The sequence below is a fragment of the Podarcis muralis genome, chromosome 15, assembly GCF_964188315.1.
Source record: "Podarcis muralis chromosome 15, rPodMur119.hap1.1, whole genome shotgun sequence".
Classification (NCBI taxonomy): Eukaryota; Metazoa; Chordata; class Lepidosauria; order Squamata; family Lacertidae; genus Podarcis; species Podarcis muralis.
In genome coordinates, this window is record NC_135669.1 from 23,417,645 (window position 1) to 23,439,300 (window position 21,656).

The 21,656-nt window shown below is 43.3% G+C and overlaps 1 long non-coding RNA gene across 1 annotated transcript; it reads right to left on the reverse strand.

The window, feature by feature from the left end:
• Nucleotides 1–836: 836 nt before the first annotated feature.
• On the reverse strand, nt 837–20,183 carry LOC114585681 (uncharacterized). The gene is made up of 3 exons (XR_013390835.1): nt 14,463–20,183; nt 13,781–13,878; nt 837–2,597 (listed from the first exon to the last, which is right to left on the reverse strand). It is a non-coding gene; the product is annotated as an uncharacterized LOC114585681 (long non-coding RNA).
• Between the last annotated feature and the right edge of the window lie 1,473 nt (nt 20,184–21,656).

Here is a 21,656-nt window from a genome sequence, read left to right on the forward strand (position 1 = left end):
GGTTTGAAGGGACCTCAAAAGTCATTGGCCTCCTATTCAGTACAGGAAATTGACTACTGCAATGTGAGAACGCAAGAAGAGTTTGCTGGATCAAGCAAATGGCCCATCCTTTTCTCACAGTGGCTGTGGGAAGCCTGCAAGCAAGACCTGATAGGTCCTTGGTTTGACCTAGCACATCCTTGGTAGCCCCTGCTTTTAAAAGTGTAAGGAGGGAATGTCTACCACCTACTGCTGGAGTCTGCTCCACTGTCATAAGGATATAAGGAGAGCCCTGTTGGATCAGATTAAAGGTCTTATCAGTCTAGCATCCTGTTCTCACCCTGGTCAACCAGACATCTATGGAAAGCCCAGAAGCATAACATGAGCAGCACAGCACTCCCCTCACCCGTGATCCCAGGCATTCCAATCTGAAATTCAGTTCTCCACATTACTGCAGTCATTTGCAAATTTCACTTCATTAAAAAAAAAAATCCTCATGAAAATTCGTCAAAATTATAGTGTACTTCTTTCCTAAACAGATTTTCACATGCATTTTGGACTAGCACACACTTTTTTGCAAGCAATTTCTTCTCATATAATGTGTTTTTGTATGTTATGCTATCTTCTTTTTAATGCCCCTACATAGAGGGATGCGGGTGGCGCTGTGGGTTAAACCACAGAGCCTAGGGCTTGCTGATCAGAAGCTCGGTGGTTCGAATCCCCACAGCGGGGTGAGCTCCTGTTGCTCGGTCCCTGCTCCTGTCAACCTAGCAGTTTGAAAGCATGTCAAAGTGCAAGTAGATAAATAGGTACCGCTCCGGCAGGAAGGTAAACGGCATTTCCGTGCACTGCTCTGGTTCACCAGAAGCAGCTTAGTCATGCTGGCCACATGACCCGGAAGCTGTACGCCAGCTCCCTCGGCCAATAAAGTGAGATGAGCGCCGCAACCCAAGAGTCGGTCACGACTGGACCTAATGGTCAGGGGTCCCTTTACCTTTACCTTTTATCCCCTACATACGCATTTTCTGGGGGAATGTTTAGCTGGAGGGTTGCACCACAAAATTCATGTGAGTGCAGATTTTGAAGGATGTACTTCAGTTATCATATTAGCTTTGAAAGTACAAACTTGATAGATTTGGCTCCAAATATGAACTGAATTGAATTTCTCCTCCACCGTTTTCATTACACAGCCACCATGGCCAGCTGCCACTGAGAGACTTGCCCTGTACGAATTTGTTTAATCTTCATTTAAAGTCATTCACATTGGAGGCTGACTGGCTTCACGCCATCAGAAAGGTCTTTCTCATGTTCAACTGAAATCCCTTTATTATAATTTGAACCTGTTGGGTTCTATTCTCTGGAGCAACAGAAAACAAAATTTCTCCACCATCTAAACTCAATAGACAAGTGGCTGTTCTCCAAGCCTCCTTCAGTCTGTAAGATGAGGGTAATGATACTTGCATCATGGTATAAGACAACTTAAAGTACAGTCTTATGCATGTCTATTCAGAATTAAGCCCCAATGAGCTCAATTGGACTTAGTGTATATAGGATTGCAGCCGGAGTATGAATTTGTGGCAGTGATTATTTGAACTTCTTAATTGGCTTGCAGGCAGCTAAGGCAGCTATTATATGACAACACTGGAGTGTGCTGGGATAGAATGACTTAAACTGCCCTTTTATAAATTATATAATCATGCTCCTGCCCGAGTTCAGTGCAAATTTCTCCTCATATGCACATATTTAATGCAATTTTACCTATTTTCACATGCAATTCCCCTCAACAGAATTCATTTTTTAAAAGTTATTTTTCACTAATATATGCATTTATGCACACTATCTCCCAGTATATGCACATTAATCGGTCAGGGAACGGCAACACAAAATTTGGAGAAGTGAAGATTTCAGAGGACATCTGTGTTTTGGTTCGCATATTATTTTGGGAAGTGCAAATTTAGGTATGTTGCCTTCAAGTCCAAACTGAGTCCACTTTCTCTCCTATCCTTAGGTCCAACTAGCTCAGGGCACTGATGGGCAACAGTTTTCCAGAGTTTCAGACAAGAGTCTTTCCAAGCCCTACCTGGAGATGTTGGAACTTGGAGTTCTACAACATCTGGAGTAGCCCAAGCATCTGGAGTAGCCCAAGCCAGCTAACAGGGAGGGGGTTGTAGAAGAAAGATGATGGCTTTCCAATGGTTATACAGGAGTTTCATAGCTCAGCTGAGTTTTGTGCTGGGGACAGTGTCACTCAGTTTTTGAGGGCTCCTGGAGAAGATATCCTCCACGAACCACACTCTCAGTGAGTCTACCTCCATAATGCAGCAGGTTCAGGAACCTTTTGTCAGGAGGCCCTTGCTGAGCTATGGACCATCCAAAAATGCCCACCACCATCCCTGACCATAACATTCAAGCAGCTCTCACTGGAGGATCGCACAAGTTACCTGTGGTGCTTTCAGATACACATCACCCCATTAAGAAATGGGGAAGTAACGAAACCCAGCCTTGAAGCGTTTCTGCAATGCGACAAGTTTGCAAATGTTTTGTGTGCCACAGAGACATCTTAGAGGCAACAAGGCCTCTTCCACTCGGAATGAATGAAGTAGCCAGCCTCAAATTTCCTATTGAGAAGAGAACAACAACAACAACAAAATCTGGTAAATAGTTAGGCAGTTTAAAAAGTGACAGAGGACCAAGTATTCTTGTGTTGGAATGAAATGTAGGTTGTAAGACATTAATTATTCTATAAGAAGAATAATTAAAAGATTTTATATTCTGCAATTTTTGTATTGTAGCCAGGCACAGGGAATTAACTGTGCATTGCTCCCTAATGACAATCCAGCCTTTCGGCTTTTCCCTAGCTTTCTTCATAAGAACATAAGGAGAACCTGCTGGATCAGGTTGGTGGCTCATTCAGTTCAGCATCCTGTTCTCACAGTGACCAACCAAATGCCCCAGTGGGAAGTCAGCAAGCATGAGCTGAGCGCAACAGCACTCTTCCCACTTGTAGGTTGCAGCAACTGGTATTCAGAGCTCTACTGTCTTCAACAGTGGAAGTAGAACATAGCCATTTAATAAATGGGACTAATCTAAATCCCATTGGTTTCCATAAGAACTATGTGCAACTATGTTTGGAGTCAAGATCATCAAATAGTATCATCACTATACATGACACAGAGATGCTTAATGGACCAGGCTGGGCACCCATGAACTTTCAGCCTAAATGATTATGATGGTTACAATGTAAGGAAGGCAACAGCCCAGGGTAACAGGGAGAATAATGCACACACATACATCTGTTTGGAGCTGGAGCAGATTCCTGGCACTGAGGCTGTTGCTGTGGACCAGGACCCCACTACATGTGAGTCTTGCAGGTAGGAGGTCACTGAACTGGATCTCAGAACACCAGAGTCTGTATAAGTAGAGCTGGGACCCTCATGGACGCTTTCGCTTGTGCCTGAGGAATCAAGAGCTTCACCCTTCCTTCAGGGCAGGGAGCACACCAAGTGAGAGGCCATGGATCAAAGAAGTGCCTGCTCTTCATGCTACAGTGTTTGCCCTTTAAGGTAAGTAGTTCTCCAACAAAGCAGGTGGAGCCTAGGAGAGGTGAACAGGGAGGCAGAGGCTCAAAAGGCTTCAATTCACCTCAAGCTGTTGTTGGAGCAAGCTGCTTACTTGGAGCTCTCCTTGGTGCTGGGACAACCAATATGCCTTGCCCCACTGTGCCCTATGGCCTCTTCCTTGGGACCAAACAGGAAAACTATGCAGACTGAGAGGTTTAGAAAGTGGTTTTTGAAGAGGAACTTGATGCTGTGGTCCTACACAGGTGTCCCAGTAGGGATTTCCTGACTTGGGAGGCAGTGATAGAGGATGTGTGGGACCATTTAAGGGAGGTAAGATACTTGCAGGGAGTCCAGGGGTGGGTGGGTATAGAGTTGCTGGAAGATAGTGGGAAATATGGTTAAAGTGGAATGAAGTAGATGGCATTTGAGATCCCCTTCAGCTCTGATTTCAAGGCACAGATAATTTACTAAGCATTTCTAGTCATCCAAGCACCAGTTATATCAAAAGTGGAAAATCTCAGGGCAAAGGTTTTGGGAGACATCCCCTACCTCTCCCATTTCCCATCAATATGGAATCAGGATCTCAATCTACCCAAGCAGTAGAAGATCTGTCAAGGACTTGGAAAACTTTGGCCCTAAGAAACCTAGTTCTTTCCACTGGAGGAAAGTGAAATCTGAAAAGGGAAGCTGTGGTGCTTGAAAACCCACACAGACCATTTATTGAAAAATGTGTGTGCCCTCCAATGCCACAGCTGTTATTCCTGTCAGAGTCATGAAAGAGACGGGACAATTTAATCCAACCAAAATCTTTAAATATTTGTGTGCGTATACACACAACATATAAAGAAACAGCTTTGGGGCAATTCCTCCAGAGTCAATGAAATTATATAAAATGTCTTAAAGCCACTGAATGGAAATTCTTTTGTTGACGTGGATAGATTTTGGTTAAAGCCATAAAAAAGAACCAAAAAGAGCATGTTTGTGGAATCATAGCCTTCTTTTTCTCCCACCATTCTTTTGTGTTTATCATTTCTGAAATGATTGCAACTCCCCAAATTGTCTCAAGGGCCCCCCAAAAGATTCACAAAGTCTATAAAAAGACTCCAGTTGATTAGAGTGGACTGTGTGGTTGGTTATTTCATGGATGAAGACTACAGAGAAAATCGCGGACAGAGACTGAAACCAGAAAGGAGAGACCCCACCTTAACATTTCAATGCAAACTGGAAACTGAGCCCCTAAGTTAAATGGAGGAAAGGATGGTCTGGCAGCATTGCAGGGAGGGGGAAAAAATGCCCGCTATTGTCCTGTTCAAAACAAGCCACTCAGCCAAGGTCAAGGTGCTTATAGAGATAAGGAAGAAAGGGAAAGGGAAGTAAGTTGAATGAGGAATAGGAAAGGAGAAATAGACAGAAGCAAAGAAAGGATTTGAAAGGGTTCTAAGTTTTGAGGGAGCCAATACTCCAGTTCTGCTTGGGATGTGGGTATGGGTAGCCATGTGTCCTATTTTACAGAGGATGATCCTCTATTTGAACAGCTGTCAAGTACAGTCCTCAGTTTGAGTGGTTGTCTTGTACCAGCTGGGTTTAAAAATAATGAATCATAAGGAGAGAGAGCAGCAGGGACATTGTAGACTCCCATCCACAGTTTGTAGGGATGAACTGAGTAGTTGACTTCCATCCCATTTCACTGGTACCTAATCATAGGTCTGTTAGGTCTTTTTGAAAGAACATGCAAAAAGTCTGTGTCTAATTTGTACACATTTTGTACACAGTCATTATGTAAAATACACATTTTTCCCCAATGCATTATTCTCATATGTGTGCATTTGTAGGCATTTTAAAAAGTAAGAGATGTATTTTTGTGTACATACATGTTTCCTCATTGCAAAACCCAGGATGATGAGTGCAATTTGACAGGGAGTTGCATCCTGCTTCAGGAATGTTGGGCCAGGTGGTCTGCTGTGTGAGATGTGGATCAAATGATTTTTTCCTCCATCCCTATTAGAAGCACCCAGACAGAACACAGCTCACCTGGTCACAGTCTTCTCCACTATGGCAAGATGTATTACATTTCTATGTAAGTTATAGTAATATTTCTAAATCTACATCAACACACATAAATCAGCACATGCAAATATTATGCAAACCTGTGTCCTCTTCTGACCTTTCTTGGGGTGATGCAATGGTGGGCCACCCTTATCAGCAATCCTGCCCCCTCCTTCTGATCCTTTATTATGCCATGAATTTGCTCTGAATTCTGCTTTCTTTGAATTCTGGCCGCCCTCTGTAGATGTAAAAAACCAATTGCCTCTTTCTTCAGGTTGTGTTTTCTACAGATCAGCTACACTTGTTGTGAGACATTGGTGTTATATGCAGTATAGGATTGGGAAGAAAAGAGGGGGTGGGAGAGAGGGGGTGGGTGGTAAAGGTTATGTTGTTTTACTCAGCATATGTGTGGGGGTTTTGTGTCAGCATCACTTGAGTAGGTTCCCTTTCTATTTGCTTGTTATGTATCCTTGGTGGTGAGAGAGGTTGATGTGGTCTAGGGTGTGGTTGATTGTCTTTGGCTGGCTGAAGTGGGATTTGTTTGGTTGGTTGGGGGGGTGTATTGTTAGGTTAAGTTAGCCATATTGATGGTGCTGGAGGAGACTCTTGAGAGTCCCATGGACTGCAAGAAGATGAAACCTCTCCATTCTGAAGGAAATCAGACCTGAGTGCTCACTGGAAGGACAGATCCTGAAGCTGAGGCTCCAGTACTTTGGCCACCTCACGAGAAGAGAAGACTCCCTGGAAAAGACCCTGATGTTGGGAAAGATAGAGGGTACAAGGAGAAGGGGACGGCAGAGGACGAGATGGTTGGATAGTGTTCTCGAAGCTACCAGCATGAGTTTGACCAAACTGCGGGAGGCAGTGGAAGACAGAAGTGCCTGGCGTGCTCTGGTCCATGGGGTCACAAAGAGTCGGACACGACTAAACGACTAAACAACAACAACAACAACAGCCATATTGAATTGTATGCTGTTGGTGGGTTCGGTTTGCTGTCTTGTTGGGCTGTGTATGTGATAAAGGGGAGCCATAAAAAGCAATCTTGGTTTGATTGCACATGCAATTGCATCCAGATTCGTTTGCTCAAACCAAGATTGCTTTTTACGATGGAGAAATTTCTAAAACAACAATGGGATATCGGCTCCACCCAAGGCATGACAGATAACAGCAACAATTGGGGGAAAGAAAGACATAACATTTTACAAGGTCAGGAAGAAGCACCATGGACAGAATAATTGCCACACACAGAAAGAACAAGGATATAGTTTGAGCTCCTCACTTGAAGTTTTTATAAATCACTTAATACGTCAACACGGATAGAAGTTATTGCAGTTGTTGTATAAGGGATTATGATGATGACTGGAATGTAATTGAAACTAAGGTTTTTGGAATTTAGGGATAAAGAAAATCATCAAATCTAGCCACTTTAACTAAATTATATAATTCGGTATTTGAATTATTGGTATTAATAATTGTATTATAAATTGGTATTGTTATAATGAGGCTATTATTGGACTGTAATTGAAAACTAATAAAACTTTTTATACAAGATTGCTTTTTATGGTGGGTGGGTGTTTTGAAATTGATGCACACATGTGCTTTTTTATTCAAAGGGGGAAGGACAGCTCTAAAGGGTAGTGAGACAAACAAGTGCTAACCCCAAATGTTTCCTGCTAATGCAATCACTCTTAGCTTTCAGAATGCTGTTCTGAACTTTTGGATCAGTTTATTTTCTTTCTCTTTTCTTTTTTTTGGGGATGCGGGTGGCGCTGTGGGTAAAACCTCAGCGCCTAGGACTTGCCGATTGTATGGTCGGTGGTTCGAATCCCCGCGGCGGGGTGAGCTCCCGTCGTTCAGTCCCAGCTCCTGCCCACCTAGCAGTTCGAAAGCACTCTTAAGTGCAAGTAAATAAATAGGGACCGCTTTATAGCGGGAAGGTAAATGGCGTTTCCGTGTGCTGCGCTGGTGCTGGCTCGCCAGCTGCAGCTTCGTCACGCTGGCCACGTGACCCGGAAGTGTCTTCGGACGGCACTGGCTCATGGCCTTTAGAGCGAGATGAGCACGCAACCCCAGAGTCGGATATGACTGGCCCGTACGGGCAGGGGTACCTTTACCTTTTACCTTTATTTTCTTTTTTAATCAATCCTGGAGAGAAGGATGAAGATCAGAAATTAAGATAGGGCTGAAATTTGTTTTGGTTGCTCACATTTTAATGCAACTTGACTTCTTGAAACAATACATAAACTAAAGCACAGCTGACCTTTAAAATTCATAGAATTTTGCAGTAGAGTTCTCAAACCAATTAAAGTTTACAAAAATGCATAGTTCAGGGGAAGCTGTGCTAAAACGTTATGTATTAAGGAAAATAATACACAAAAATGCAGTACATTGGGGAAACTGCATGAAAAAACTCATGTATTAGATAAACCTGCATATACAAATGTGTATAATGGACGGCATTTGTACTAAAATGCTGACAAATTTTCTTGAGGACTTGCAGAATGTAGTGAACAATGGGGAAACTGAGGATCTCCACCCTTGCTCTAGAACCTCGGGTCTATGAAAACCACCCCTTGCAGAAATAGAGAGATACAGATACACTGGTCCATAATGGGTTTGTTGTTGGCATCTGTCTCGAGAGAGAATGGTTAACATTTTGGTATTTCCTTCATCATACTCCAAGGGAAAAGCTTAAACTTTTCCAAGTGAAACTCTCTATTTTAACAAGACTATTTGACCCTTAAAAAAAAAAAATGCTCAGTTGTCCATCATCCAAAGGCTGTATGACAATGATTTGGCGCCTCATCATATCACCCAGTCATTTTTAGCAGCTTTTGTTCTGTTAGTTGGTGGGACCCAAATAGCACCAGTCAAGAATCTCTTTAGCCAGCCAATTTTGCCGATGGGAACCAGATTCAGGTTCCATGACAGTTTTTTAAAAGAAATGGTCCATTGTCTCCCAATGACTATGATACTCATTGTTAGACCTGACACCTAGGCACCACTGTTAATTATAAACTGCTCCATTGTGGCTCTCAGCTCAAAAGACGTAATGAAACCCTATGAGCTTCAGGTGTTCTCTAACTGGAGCAAAAACAAGTTCTGAAGCCTTCATCAAGATGTGATGAACAAAGGCTCAGATACAGCACAGTGGTCTTGTTTCCTCTCTGGGAAAAGACTGGCTATGGAGGCACACTGATACCACCTTGCCATCAACTCGTCCACTCTTTGCTAGCAGGTCAAACATATAAACATGTATTTTAAACAACTTCTTTAAAAATTAACTAAAAATTAAAGCTTTCCTGTCATTTGAAAATTTATTTCCCACCCTTTCTTTATGGGGCACCTGTTATGACAAAACCTTTGCAAATCCCAGATTTCAACCAGTCGTCCTCCAAACTTGGACTCTCCAGATATTTCTTGTTATTAACTCCCATCATTCCTGGTCATTGGCTATGCTGGCTGGCGGTGTGTGTGTGTGTGTGTGTGTGTGTGTGTGTGTCAAATAGCCTCACACAGGGTGGCATATTACCAAGGTCTGCCTATGATCCAACAGAGTCCGGAGAGCACCAGGGTGGTAGTCTAAATGACATAGTAGTGGTGTTCAAGTAGTTCCCCATACAGTGAGGCTGTTCAGATATAACAAGTTTAGTCCAGAAACAATGGTGTATCAGCCTAAGAATAAGACAGATACACGGTTAATCAGACCAAGAATGAGTCTTGAGCCTGCATGCTACCTTTTGCTTCTCTCCTTGCATACTCAGCTTTGCTGCTAATATCCTGGCCTGGATTTCAAACTGGGAAACTGGCTAGAAGTACTGTTTACAGACTAGGATACAAAAACAGGTTCAGATGCATACCTTCATTGGTTTATCCCCACAACAAACCTGTGAGATAGGTTTAGGATGAGAGATATCCATGGCTAACCCAGTGAGTTTCATGAGATTTGAAGCTGGATCTCCCTGCCCCTAGTCTATGGATGGGGAAATCTGTGTCCCTCCTGATTATGTTGGACTACAGCTACAATCATTCCTGACTCTGGGTCATGCTGGTTGGTGCTGATGGGAGCTGGAGTCCAACAACATCTGGAAGGCCACCAGTTCCCTGTCATCTACTTGAATATTCCAATCACTACTACACACCGTCTATCATGGGATGACCTTTGAGTTCCTCTACCAAGCCACCAATGCCTATAGCTTGTGATGCAGCCACCTTGTTGAAGCTAAGCTACTTTGGGTCTCTTCAGTGCCCGAAATGGAAATGGTCTGGGAACCCCATGAATGCTCCTTGCTCCATGATGGAGGAAATATAGTATGAAAATGCAAGAAATAAAGCTTTTGGTTTATTTCTCCAACTGTGGGCCTATGAGCTCCATTCCAGTGGTTGCAAAAAGGTTGTGGAACTAATGAGAACATCTGCAATTGGCTCGGCACTGAGTTATTGTTTTTGAGGCCACTTTGACCAGAACTAGATTGACTTAATAAGCTAACAAGGGCCTGGCTAAGGCTTTGTGGTTTTCATAAGATGGAGCTGGTGCAGTCTACTAATTCCACCCCCCCCCCCCATTACCAGTGAAATGGGACCTTCTTCACAGCCTGGCCTGTGATTTTGGTGGTGGTTTTGACAATGTTGATGCTTATGTGGTCCAGCAAGACTCCTAACAATTTCCAATCAGTCTGTGGAAAAGTGTGAGAACTGCTGCCAATTTAATTGTTCCCTTTCTTTGCTCACAGTCAACCACAGCCTTTTCTGCATGTCTTTTTGTTGTTTAGCTTTCAACTTATGATGCCAAAACCAAATATCTCTTGCCATATCTTATAGAGGATGGTGGACACAAGGAATGGGCAACCTGTGGCCTTCTAAATATTGCTGGACTCCAGCTCCCATGAGTCCCAGCCAGCATGGCCAATGACCAAGTGTTATGGGAGCTGTAGTTTAACAACAACTGAAGGAAGACAGGTTCATCCTCCCTTCTACTGAACTATAACAGAAATATGCATTTCTCTTAACCCACCATGAGCAAGTTTAAGTGGCACCCTTTGTTTTTGAAGTAGCTTTTTAAAAACACATGTATGAGAAAATTTCCTAGAACTTCAGTGGAAACACTCCAAATGCTTTTTATACCTTTGATAGAAGTAAATCCATTATTCAGCTTACGGGCCTCACTGTATACTAGGAAACCAATTCTAGAAGTTGGAATCCTTGACATTCAAGGAGAGAAACAAAAGCACAAATCAATGCTGGAGGAGCGGGACCAAAGTTAGCATTTCCTGCGAGATGTGTGCCTGGGGAAAATAATATGACATTTGCAACAGACTCAGAGGAACATTTATTTGTAATCTGCAAAGACGCAAATCTTACTGGGTTTAATAGGCAGGTTAGTAGGGAGACTTAGAATGCAATCCTATGCATGTCGAAATCAGGAATAAGCCCCATGGAGCTAAATGGGGCTTACTCTCTAGTAAGTGGATATGGAGAAATCACCTTTTCAAATGTGTTTACTAGAGCAGGACTTGGTTTAGATACAATGTATCTAAGATACAATGTATTTAGATACAATGTACAATGTGGGGTAATGTAAAAGGTTAGATTTGAAATACGAAGTATCCATTGGTGACTGATTACTTCCTTTAATAAGGCTGACATGGGAAAAACTGAGTTCTTTTAAATGCTCGTTATCTGAAATCTCACTTTTCTGAACACAATGAATTATATTATTATTATTATTATTATTATTATTATTATTATTATTATTATTTGAATTTATCTATCGCCCTATACCTGGAGGTCTCAGGGTGGTTCACAGAATAAAATCAAAATATAAAACCACAAAATACATAATCAGAATAAAAACAACAACCCAATAACCCCCCCCCAAAAAAAAACCTCACTACACAAACCTTATACCCAAACCTCACTACACAAATGACTGGTTCAGATATCCAAACAGCTGGAGTTTGCCCACTTCCTTAACTGTTTGTGTTTCACTGATTTACAGCAGCCTTTTGGGGCAGAAACCATGGAAGGAGAAAAATCTATTAGACAAACCAGGGAGCAGGAGAGATGGGACAAAACAGTCCCCGCCCCACTTTGTTTGGCTTTTGCTAATTAGCTGCAGCAATTTCAGGGAGGGAGAAAGCATGGATTAGAAATGTTCCCATAGGAAATGATGGAAACCATCAGCTCGTTATGTGAACGCTCACTTAACAAATGATTTCCTGGGAATGCATTGCATTCAGAAAGTGAAACTTGCGTGTTCTAAGATAAAATTGCACTTCTGGTTGGCTCATTAGGTAGAAATTCTTGGTCACTCATTGGACAGGGAAGTGGTCTGATGAGAGGAAGAATTTTCTTCTACTCAATTCTGGTGGGTTGGAGGATAGGCTAGCTAGAACATTAAATGGGCCTTTTTACTACTGGAGGAGAGAGGCGAAGACAAGGATGAAGACAGAGCGTGAGTGTGGCTAAAGATCTGAGGGAGAAGGCCAAAGGGTAGAGCCCAGTTGAGGAGTGTAAGCCAACAACCCAAGGCAGGCAGGGCACAGAGGGAGCCCACTGCAGCTCAACTCACAAAGTGGCATGGGGGCATACTCATGAGCAAGGAGAAGGGTGGGGAAGCTGTCGCTGACTCTCCTCCTGCTCTTCACCCTTGGGTCAGACCCGCCCCAGGAATGGAGCTGTGGCCAGGCATGAGTGCCGCAGCTTAGGAGAGTGGGCGGCAGCGTTACTGACCACTTTCCTTTCTCTGCAAAGATATTAAAATTGGGGGGGGGAACCACTCATATCCTGAAGCTTAAATCAATTTTTTGGGGGTATTTTCACCTCACACCCCCAAATCCAAGAAAAATTCTGGGCCTAATTCTTAAACCCAGGACTCCCTTAATTGCTCACTGCGGCAGGGAGTGCTAATGTACCAACACCACCTATGATAGCCCATGTCAGCAAATCTACTTCTTTTGTCAATAACAATGTGGTGAATGCCCAAACTGGAGTAGGAATTCAGGCCCTGAATTCATGGATTCCACTCTCTACCAGCTCCATCTGTACACAGGCTGAGACCCTACCTGCCTGCGGACTGTCTCGCCAGAGTGGTGCATGCTCTAGTTATCTCCCGCTTGGACTACTGCAACGCGCTCAACGTGGGTCTACCTTTGAAGGTGACCCTGAAACTACAACTAATCCAGAATGCAGCAGCCAGACTGGAGACTGGGAACATCTGCAGAGACCATATAGCACCAGTCTTGAAAGACCTACATTTGCTTCCAGTACATTTCTGAGTTCAAAGTGTTGGTGATGACCTTTAGAGCCCTAAATGGCCTCAGCCCAGTATACCTGAAGGAGTGTCTCCACCCCCATCATTCTGCCCGGACACTGAGGTCCAGCGCCAAAGGCCTTCTGGCAGTTCCATCACTGAAAGAAGTGAAGTTACAGGGAACCAGGCAGAGGGCTTTCTTGGTAGTGGCACCCGCCATGTGGAATGCCCTCCCATCATATGTCAAAGAGATAAACAACTATCTGATGTTTAGAAGACATCTGAAGGCAGCCCTGTTTACGGAAGTTTTTAATGACTGGTGTTTTAATGTATTTTTAATCTTTTGCTAGATCCTGAAGCTGAGGCTCCAATACTTTGGCCACCTCAGGAGAAGAGAAGACTCCCTGGAAAAGACCCTGATGTTGGGAAAGATGGAGGGCACAAGGAGAAGGGGACGACAGAGGACGAGATGGTTGGACAGTGTTCTCGAACCTACCAACATGAGTTTGACCAAACTGCGGGAGGCAGCGGAAGACAGGTGTTCCTGGTGTGCTCTGGTCCATGGAGTCACAAAGAGTTGGACACGGCTAAATGACTAAACAACAACAAACAAACAAACAAACAAACAAACAAACAAACACCAAATCTTTTGATGGAAGCCACCCACAGTGGCTAGGGAAACTCAGCCAGATGGGCAGCGAATAAATAATAAATTATTATTATAATAATAATTATAATTACATTACTCTCCTTTGATTGATCCCAAAATAAACAAGCACAATCGACCAGGAATATTGTTCATAGATGTACTTCAAAGTTACCCACTCGTCAATCAATGCAAGGATGGAGGGCAAGATTCCAACTTCCCTGATAGCATACTCTGGAGTCCCTCCCCTTCTGGTATCCCATAATACACTTACCAGTGTATTATAATGCAACTTACCAGTGTCAGTGGGCGATGCTGGGAAGCCTCCTGCCTCATAGGCCTTGGATGCAAAACCCCTTTTGGCTTAGCACACCTTGTCTTTTTAAAAACATCCCCTGAAGAAGAAGAAAATGTCAGCCACAACTCATCCATTGCATTTAATTTAATATTACATTTCAGCTACTATGGAATGAACTGGAGTTCTCTTGTTCAGATTTTCACAGCTGCAAACGGGTTTTATTGAAATATCATGAACCTCTGCATCATTGGTGTATTAACATGCTGTTGGAACACCAGGGCATGCAGTTGCTGCATCACAGTTACATACCTCGTTTCTCTGATCCTATCTACCTTCCACCCTTTACAGCAGACCAGAAACCTTGCTTTTTAGAGCGATGCATTTCTGAACTTTCTGAATTTTATTTTCTTCTGCCACTCATTCCAGAGCAATGCTCATTTTGGCTTTGCAAAATAAACTAAGAATCTAGGACTGATGGACTTTCCCTTCGTTTTCATTAAAAACAAACATTAAAAACATTAAAGCAAATTAACAAGGAAAAGTCGAAGGTATCTTGCAATGCACTGTAGTAATAGGCAAGTAAAAGGAAAACGGAGAAATCTCAAACAGGCATTATTTAGACCCAGCACTATCCAAGGTGTGAGACAAAGTGAGAAATCTGTCCATATCTTGACACATTACCTTTCCACCTGTTCCTTTCTCCTTTTGCTCCATCGCTCAAGGGCTGAAAGGTACAAAATAGCTGTTCCTGTGCCCACTGCAAAAGGTCCACGTTTGCTTGCAAAACTGCCACATTCTCCAGGAAGTCTAATTAATGTGATGGAAGCCATATGATGGAAAACTAATTAGTGACAAGACATATGGAAAACATACGACAGAAGGATATATGGAGGACATATGACAGAAGGGCACTCAAGGACATATTAGGAATGCCATAATTAATCAACAGTCCAATATTCTTATTATGAATGCTCTTTTCCAGAATTGCCAAACAGCTACCTTTCATGTTAATTTCAGTCCTGGAATGCTCATGGGTTCCAGTTAGTAAGTGGGAGGTTCTCTCTGAAGCAGGCAGCATTCTATACAATGGATGGGGAACTCAAAGCACTGCTGTTCAGTCAAAGCTCTCGCCATCCCTGGCCATTGGCCATGCTGGCTGGGGCAGATGGGAGCTGAAGGACAACAGCACCCAGAGGGGACCTGGTTTACCATCCTGTTCTGCGTTTCCTATGATTTGATCAAGTTTACAAAGTTAAGGGACATTTCCCAGAGATGAACAAAGGGGGGGGGGGCTGGTTGTTTTCCACTAACCTGTACGGCAATATATCTGCAAAAAAATGATTTATTTATTTTTTACTGTTCCAAGGATAGAAAAGGACAACACAGAGATAACAGAACTTTCAGGTGGGTGTAGTTTAGTGGATCCTGGGTAATTTCCCTTCTGCCTTCAATCATAATTACCGGTAAAAGTTTGAAATGGGGAAGAGCCTCTTACCATGTTTTAAGTCCAGTGCCAGTTACTGTGAACTGGCCACAAATATTTTAGACCCAATCAAAATGGGTTCCCCAGCGCCATCTTTAATAGGAGTATGAATTCCCAAGGCCAAGTGATTTTGCAGTCCTTATATCTAGATTCCTTTTGAAGGCATAAATGAGACAAAGCACTTTGCTGTTGGCAACAGATTTCAATGAAACATAAGGACAGTCTCTCACCACATTCTTAAAAAAAACCTGACACAATTATAGAAAGGAGGGGGAAACTGGTCCTCCAGATGTTGTTGGACTCCGAGTCTACTCATTCATGGTTATTGGTCATGCTTGCTGGGGCTAATGGGAGTCCAATAAGAATATCTGGAGGGGCACAGATTCTCCAGCCCTTGATCAGAGGATGCACCCAGAGGGAAACCAATATGCTCCCTACCAGATGATGCAGTGCAAACAACTCATGGTCATCTGATGCAGTTCTATGTCAGTCCCACTGACAGGAGGGTGGGCTGAGCCAATGAAATTGAGGCACTGGGTACAATTGAACTGCGTAAATGAGAAGTACTGGAATTCTCCCTTGAACTCAAGAATTCAGATGACATGGCTGAAACCAGAACAAGCACCACTGAACCCTGCATGGTACACCCACTCTTGTGTAGACTTAGTCCAGTCTTTTTCCAACTTGCTTCCCTCTGAATGGTTTGGACCACAGTGACCATAATTCCTAACCTTTGGCTGTGCTGGATTGGGCTGATGGGAGCTGTAGTTCAAAAGAGATGGCTGAGGAATGGTCTGGGACTGTCAGTTTCGTACAGCCCTGGCATAGAGCTAATCAGGTCAGATCATCCCATATTAGGACTAAGCATGCAGTACAGCCCCCAGGGTTTTTCAGTTTTATGATTCAGGTGAATTCAGATTCGCCATGACTGATTCACATCAAAAATGCCCTGCATGTAGAAAGCTAACAAAGCTGAGAGAAGTTTTAACCAAGCTTGCCCTTGGGTATCTTGTTTTCTACTGGAAATGGGAATAGGGAGATATATGTATATATACCGTGATGCATTCAATACAAAAAGGGTAAGCACATTATCCCCTCTCAGTGCCTCATAACTGCATAAGATATTCACCAAATTGTCCTTAGAGTCCTTTGGTTGTGAGAAATTAAAGGGGTGGGCAGAGAAGCAAGCAAAATATATGCTCACAAAACAGAACCTGATGCAGTAATTCAAGACACCAAAGCTCCTAAGCAAATTCCAGGCTGCAGCCACAACCGAAGAAGTCAATTATGTGACCAAGGTGCTTTCTTGAATGTGCAGCTTTTAAGCTGGCCAGAGTCTAAGAAATTGGGTCCATTTCCTGGTGGGACAGGGTTGCGGTTGGGCCGCCTAGCTGCCCACCTTAGTGTGGGAGCAGGACAGCATCCTGTGTTACGCTGGGAGAGACCCTGGCCATGTCAGGTTGTTAGGGGGCCAATCAGGCCACTTGGGGGCATAGACCCATTAATAAACCTAAGTTAGATCAATTAACTTAAATGGGCATACACTGAATAGAGCTTAGTTGGCTATGACCATCTGTCTCCAAACATCAGCCCAAAACTGACCCTGTGTCTATTGTTCTCCTATGCCCAGGATAACATCACCTTCAGTCAGGTGGGGAGGAAAGTCCTGTCCTTTTCCTCTGGAAGCATCATTCACTTGTAGTTTCTATGGCAACACACCAGTTCTTGGCCAACTCTTTAGTCATGCAGAGAGATGCTTTACAGACAGGGCTAGGAGCATTAACGTCACAAGGTTTGACCACTTTGGCCGTCCCTTCTACTACAGAATCCCATCCTAAAGAATCCCATCCATAGGTGTGGAGGGGACCCAAAGGTGATGTCCAGACATCACCACCCCATTCCATAAACAGCCTGCAACTTTGTAGCCCAACCACAAAGCTGATTTGTCTTTGGGGTGTGGTGCATGCCAGGGAAGGGAGACTTCATTGACTTAAAAAGAGATTCACAAAACACACCTTACCTGTTGTTTCTCAATTTGACCGTGGACAGCAAAACATTCTCGAAGGTTTATAGCCTTTTCACCATGCTCGCTGTTTTGTGCAAGACCCAGGGAAAGCTAGGAGGTTGTACAGTTATCTCCCTTGGTGTAATTCTAAACCATACAACCTACTACCTCAACCCGGATACATGCAAGAAGTCAAATATGTTGGGAGGGTCAAAATCCCTGCCCCAATAATGTCCCAGCGCGTACTTGCCAGGGTAGGCCAATAACGTGAGTGACCAGCACAGCAGCAGAAGTTGGGAACGTGCTGGATAAATGAAATAAACAAGTTCACGGCGGGAGCACCACCACCTACCAGATAAACAAAGAGCAAGCAGGAAATATGGTGCCAGAAGAGACAACCAAGACGAAGAAGACCAGTAAAAGAAGTTGGCAATCCCACATAGGAAGAGGTGACCACACACACAGGCACAAGCTAGGATCAAACTGATTGTGCATTAGTTTGGCAAAAAGGGGGGGGGGGGTGAATTAGAAGTTGCAGCATCAGAAGCAACAACAAAAGTCCTGTGTGGGATGCTGTGGCACAAAAAGGTCAACATCATTCTTAGCCTAGAATGGAGTGGGGTGGGGAGCATACACCTTATTTAAAAGAACTACGGTACATCTGGCCAGCACATCTCAAGGAGGGTATTGATAGACTGCAAATGTTTTGGCGAAGAAAAGCAAGCATGTTATAGCATCGTGTGGCCCAGCCACATCACAGTATCACCATCCAATCAGAATTAGCTAATGGCCTTTAGCTCAGACACCACCCAGGGATGTGATGATGATGATGCAGGTGGATCTGATCCTCCCCCAGAATGGATCTCCCAGCTCATCTGGAACTCCCTGATAGAAGATAGGGCTTTCGGTGCTGATCAACTGATGGCCATGGGGAAGTCTGCAGCAGCTAGTATTCAAACTGCTTGCAAACGGACTTCAAAGGGGATGGCTCTCAGCACCCATCAGATGAATACAAACTGCCTACCAGTGGACTTCAAAGGGGATGACTGTTGGCACCCATCAGATGATCAGTGCTGACAGACAGTCTTCAAGCAGACTCAGCAAGCCCCTTTCAAGTTGTCACCTGGCATCAGATGATTGGCAGGTGGGCAGTCGCACCAACCTGTCAAAGTTGGCCCGCGGCAGGTGGGGCAAAGGAAGGATCCAGCTAACCAGTCAAATCCAGTTCTTTGTTATTTACCATTTAGCTTCATTTCCACCCATGGCCAAAGTATAGCCTTTCCACACATGAGCGCCCATGTTTGTGCCCTGTATCCTCAACTCATTTGGGTGCTGATTCCATTTGAATCTCCTGCATGCACACTGGGTTGATCCTGACTTTCTCCCACCAAATGGGATCTACTCACCGATAAGCAGTCCCCAGGTGGATGGGAGCACATTTAAAGGACACCTGAATGCTTTCAGAGAGTTAATTTGAGAGGGGAGAAACAAGCCCTGCTTCCTCTAATGTCCTTTTTCCTATTGGCAGTATTTCCTTGTTGATTTTAGACAATTATGTCTTTACCGAATTAGTGCAATTATAGATAATTATGCAATTAGGGTGAATATGTGCAGTCATGTAACAACAATGTGACATTACAATATGTAGTAATGTCATGAAGCATTAGTGAGTAAATATACCACAATGGTGAAAGTATGGCATATAAAAGTAGCAACCAAAAGCTGCAATTAAGTTTATCTGTTTGGCATGCTTTACTTTTGTTTTCTCTCTTTCTTTCAATATACAAATCCAAATTCCCATAAATTATTGTTTCAAAAAGATATGGGACCAAAGAATCTAACATGCAATCCTATACCCACATTACACTGGGGAGGGGGGGCTCAGATGACAATTGGGCACCCTCACTCTAACCCTATACAGTCAAACCTTGGAACTTGAACAGCTCCGTTGCCGAATATTTCAGTTCCCGAACACTGAAAACCCAGAAGTAAGTGTTCCGGTTTTCTAATGTTCATCAGAACTCGAACGTCCGGTGAGACTTCCGCTTGAGTGCAAGAAGCTCTTGCAACCAATCAGAAGCCACGCATCAGAAGTCAAACGTTTCGGAAGTCAAACGGTCTTCTGGGATGGAATACATTTGAGTTCCAAGGTTTGACTGTATCTCTCCAGCCTTGTGTTGAGCACAGAATTATACATGGGCAAATCCCAAATTTCAGGTTTTTTTTTTTTTTTTTCCGTTTTCCAAGTCTTAGGATCATTTCTCCAAATTTCTTTTGTTGGGTTCTCATAAAATTTACCAGCATTTTCCTGGGGATATTTCTTTCTTTCTTTCTTTCTTTCTTTCTTTCTTTCTTTCTTTCTTTCTTTCTTTCTTTCTTTCTTTTTACTAATATTGGATGAATATTCTCTGCTGCTGAATATCAGTTGCTAGAAACCACAGTAGGACAGGGTGCTTGGGTCTTGCTTGTGGATTTCCCACAGGCATCTGATTGGAAACTGAAAATATGATGCTGCACTAGATGGGCCACAGACTTGATCCAGTAGGTTCTTCTTACATTCTTATTTTCTTAACATGCAACTTTTAAATGCAATTTTGACATATACACATTTTTGCAAGCAATTTCACCTAATAAGATTGCTTTTTTCTATACCTTTTTTTACCAACACGTGCATTTTTACTCTAGTAAATGCATTTTTGTACACATTACTTAGCTGGAGATCTGTATTGAAAAATTCAGAGAAGTGTGAATTTTGAATGACTGCTGCAGTTTGGTTAACCAGGGTTTCCCAAACTTGGGTCTCTAGCTGTTTGTTTGTTTTTTGGACAACAACTCCCATCATCTCTAGCTAGCAGGTCAGGGATGATGGGATTTATAATCCAAAAACAGTTAGAGACCCAGGTTTGGGAAGTCCTGGGTTAGACCTGGGTTGTTTCAGGAAGTGCAAATTCAGCAAGCTCAACTCTAAATATTGGACTGAATTGAATTTCTCCTGCATCCCTACGTACAACTCACCAGGAGAAAACTTTTGTGATGGGAAAAAGGGAGAAAGGGTTCTCTGCACACACAGAGAAAACACTTTGCACAGAACACCCCAAGACTAGAACATATGGAGGAACTTAGACATTTTGCTAACACTTCACTGTTCAGAACTTTAACAGGTCCCTTACCTTTGGACTTCAGAGGCAAACCCTCAATCCAACTTCACTCCAACAACTAGAGAGGCCAGGGCACCCCACAAACTTAAGCAAGGGGGTGGGGAGAACACATGCTGTAATGTATGACGGCTGCTGTCACCACCATCTTTCCCAAACTCTTTGATATATGTCTGAGCTGGACTGCTCTAGCACTCTTCACTTCCTAACAGCAGGGAGCAGTGTCCTGCAGACACAAGTGCAGTGCTCATTCTCAGGTTTACTATAGATCCCCAAGCCAAACGGAGGACATAGATGATGCCTTCCTGGAACAGATGGCCAAGCATGCAAAAGGAAGGGAGATAGTAGTAATGGGGGCTTCAATTACCCGGATATTTGTTGGATGTCAAACTCAGCTAAGAGCATAAGGTCAAACAGATTCCTCACTGCCCTTGCAGACAACTTCATTGTCCAGAAAGTGGGAGAAGCAACAAGAGGAACAGCCATTTTAGATCTGGTCCTAACCAATGTTGATGACCTGGTTAGTGGGGTAGAAGTGGAAGGATCATTAGGCGCGAGTGATCATGCTCTTCTGAAGTTTACTATACAGCGGAAAGGAGCAGCCAAGCATACTAGGACTCAATTTCTCGACTTTAAGAAAGCCGACTTCATAAAGCTTAGGGAAGTGCATGGACAGTAATACTAAAAGGAAAGGGAGTTCAAGATGGCTGGGAGTTTGTTAAGAGGGAGATAGTAAAAGCACAACTTCAGGCAATACCAATGAGACGGAAACATGGAAGGTGCCTAAAGAAGCCAGGGTGGCTATCTAAAGAACTTTTAACTGAGTTAAGATTAAAAAAGGATGTGTACAAAAAATGGAAAAGGGGGGAAACCACCAAAGAGGAATTCAAACAAATAGCCAGCACATGTAGACACAAAGTCAGAAAAGCTAAAGCACAAAATGAACTCAGGCTTGCTAGAGAGGTTAAAAGCAACAAAAAAGGCTTTTATGGGTATGTTCGTAGCAAAAGGAAGAACAAAGAAACCGTGGGGTCACTCAGAGGAGAAGATGGTGAAATGCAAACAGGGGACACAGAAAGGGCTGAACTCCTCAATGCCTTCTTTGCCTCAGTCTTCTCCGATAAAGAAAACAATGCCCGACCTGAAGAATTTGGAGCAAATGATTCAGCAGAGGAAACACAGCCCAGAATAACTAAGGAGATAGTACAAGAATACTTGGCTAGTCTAGATGT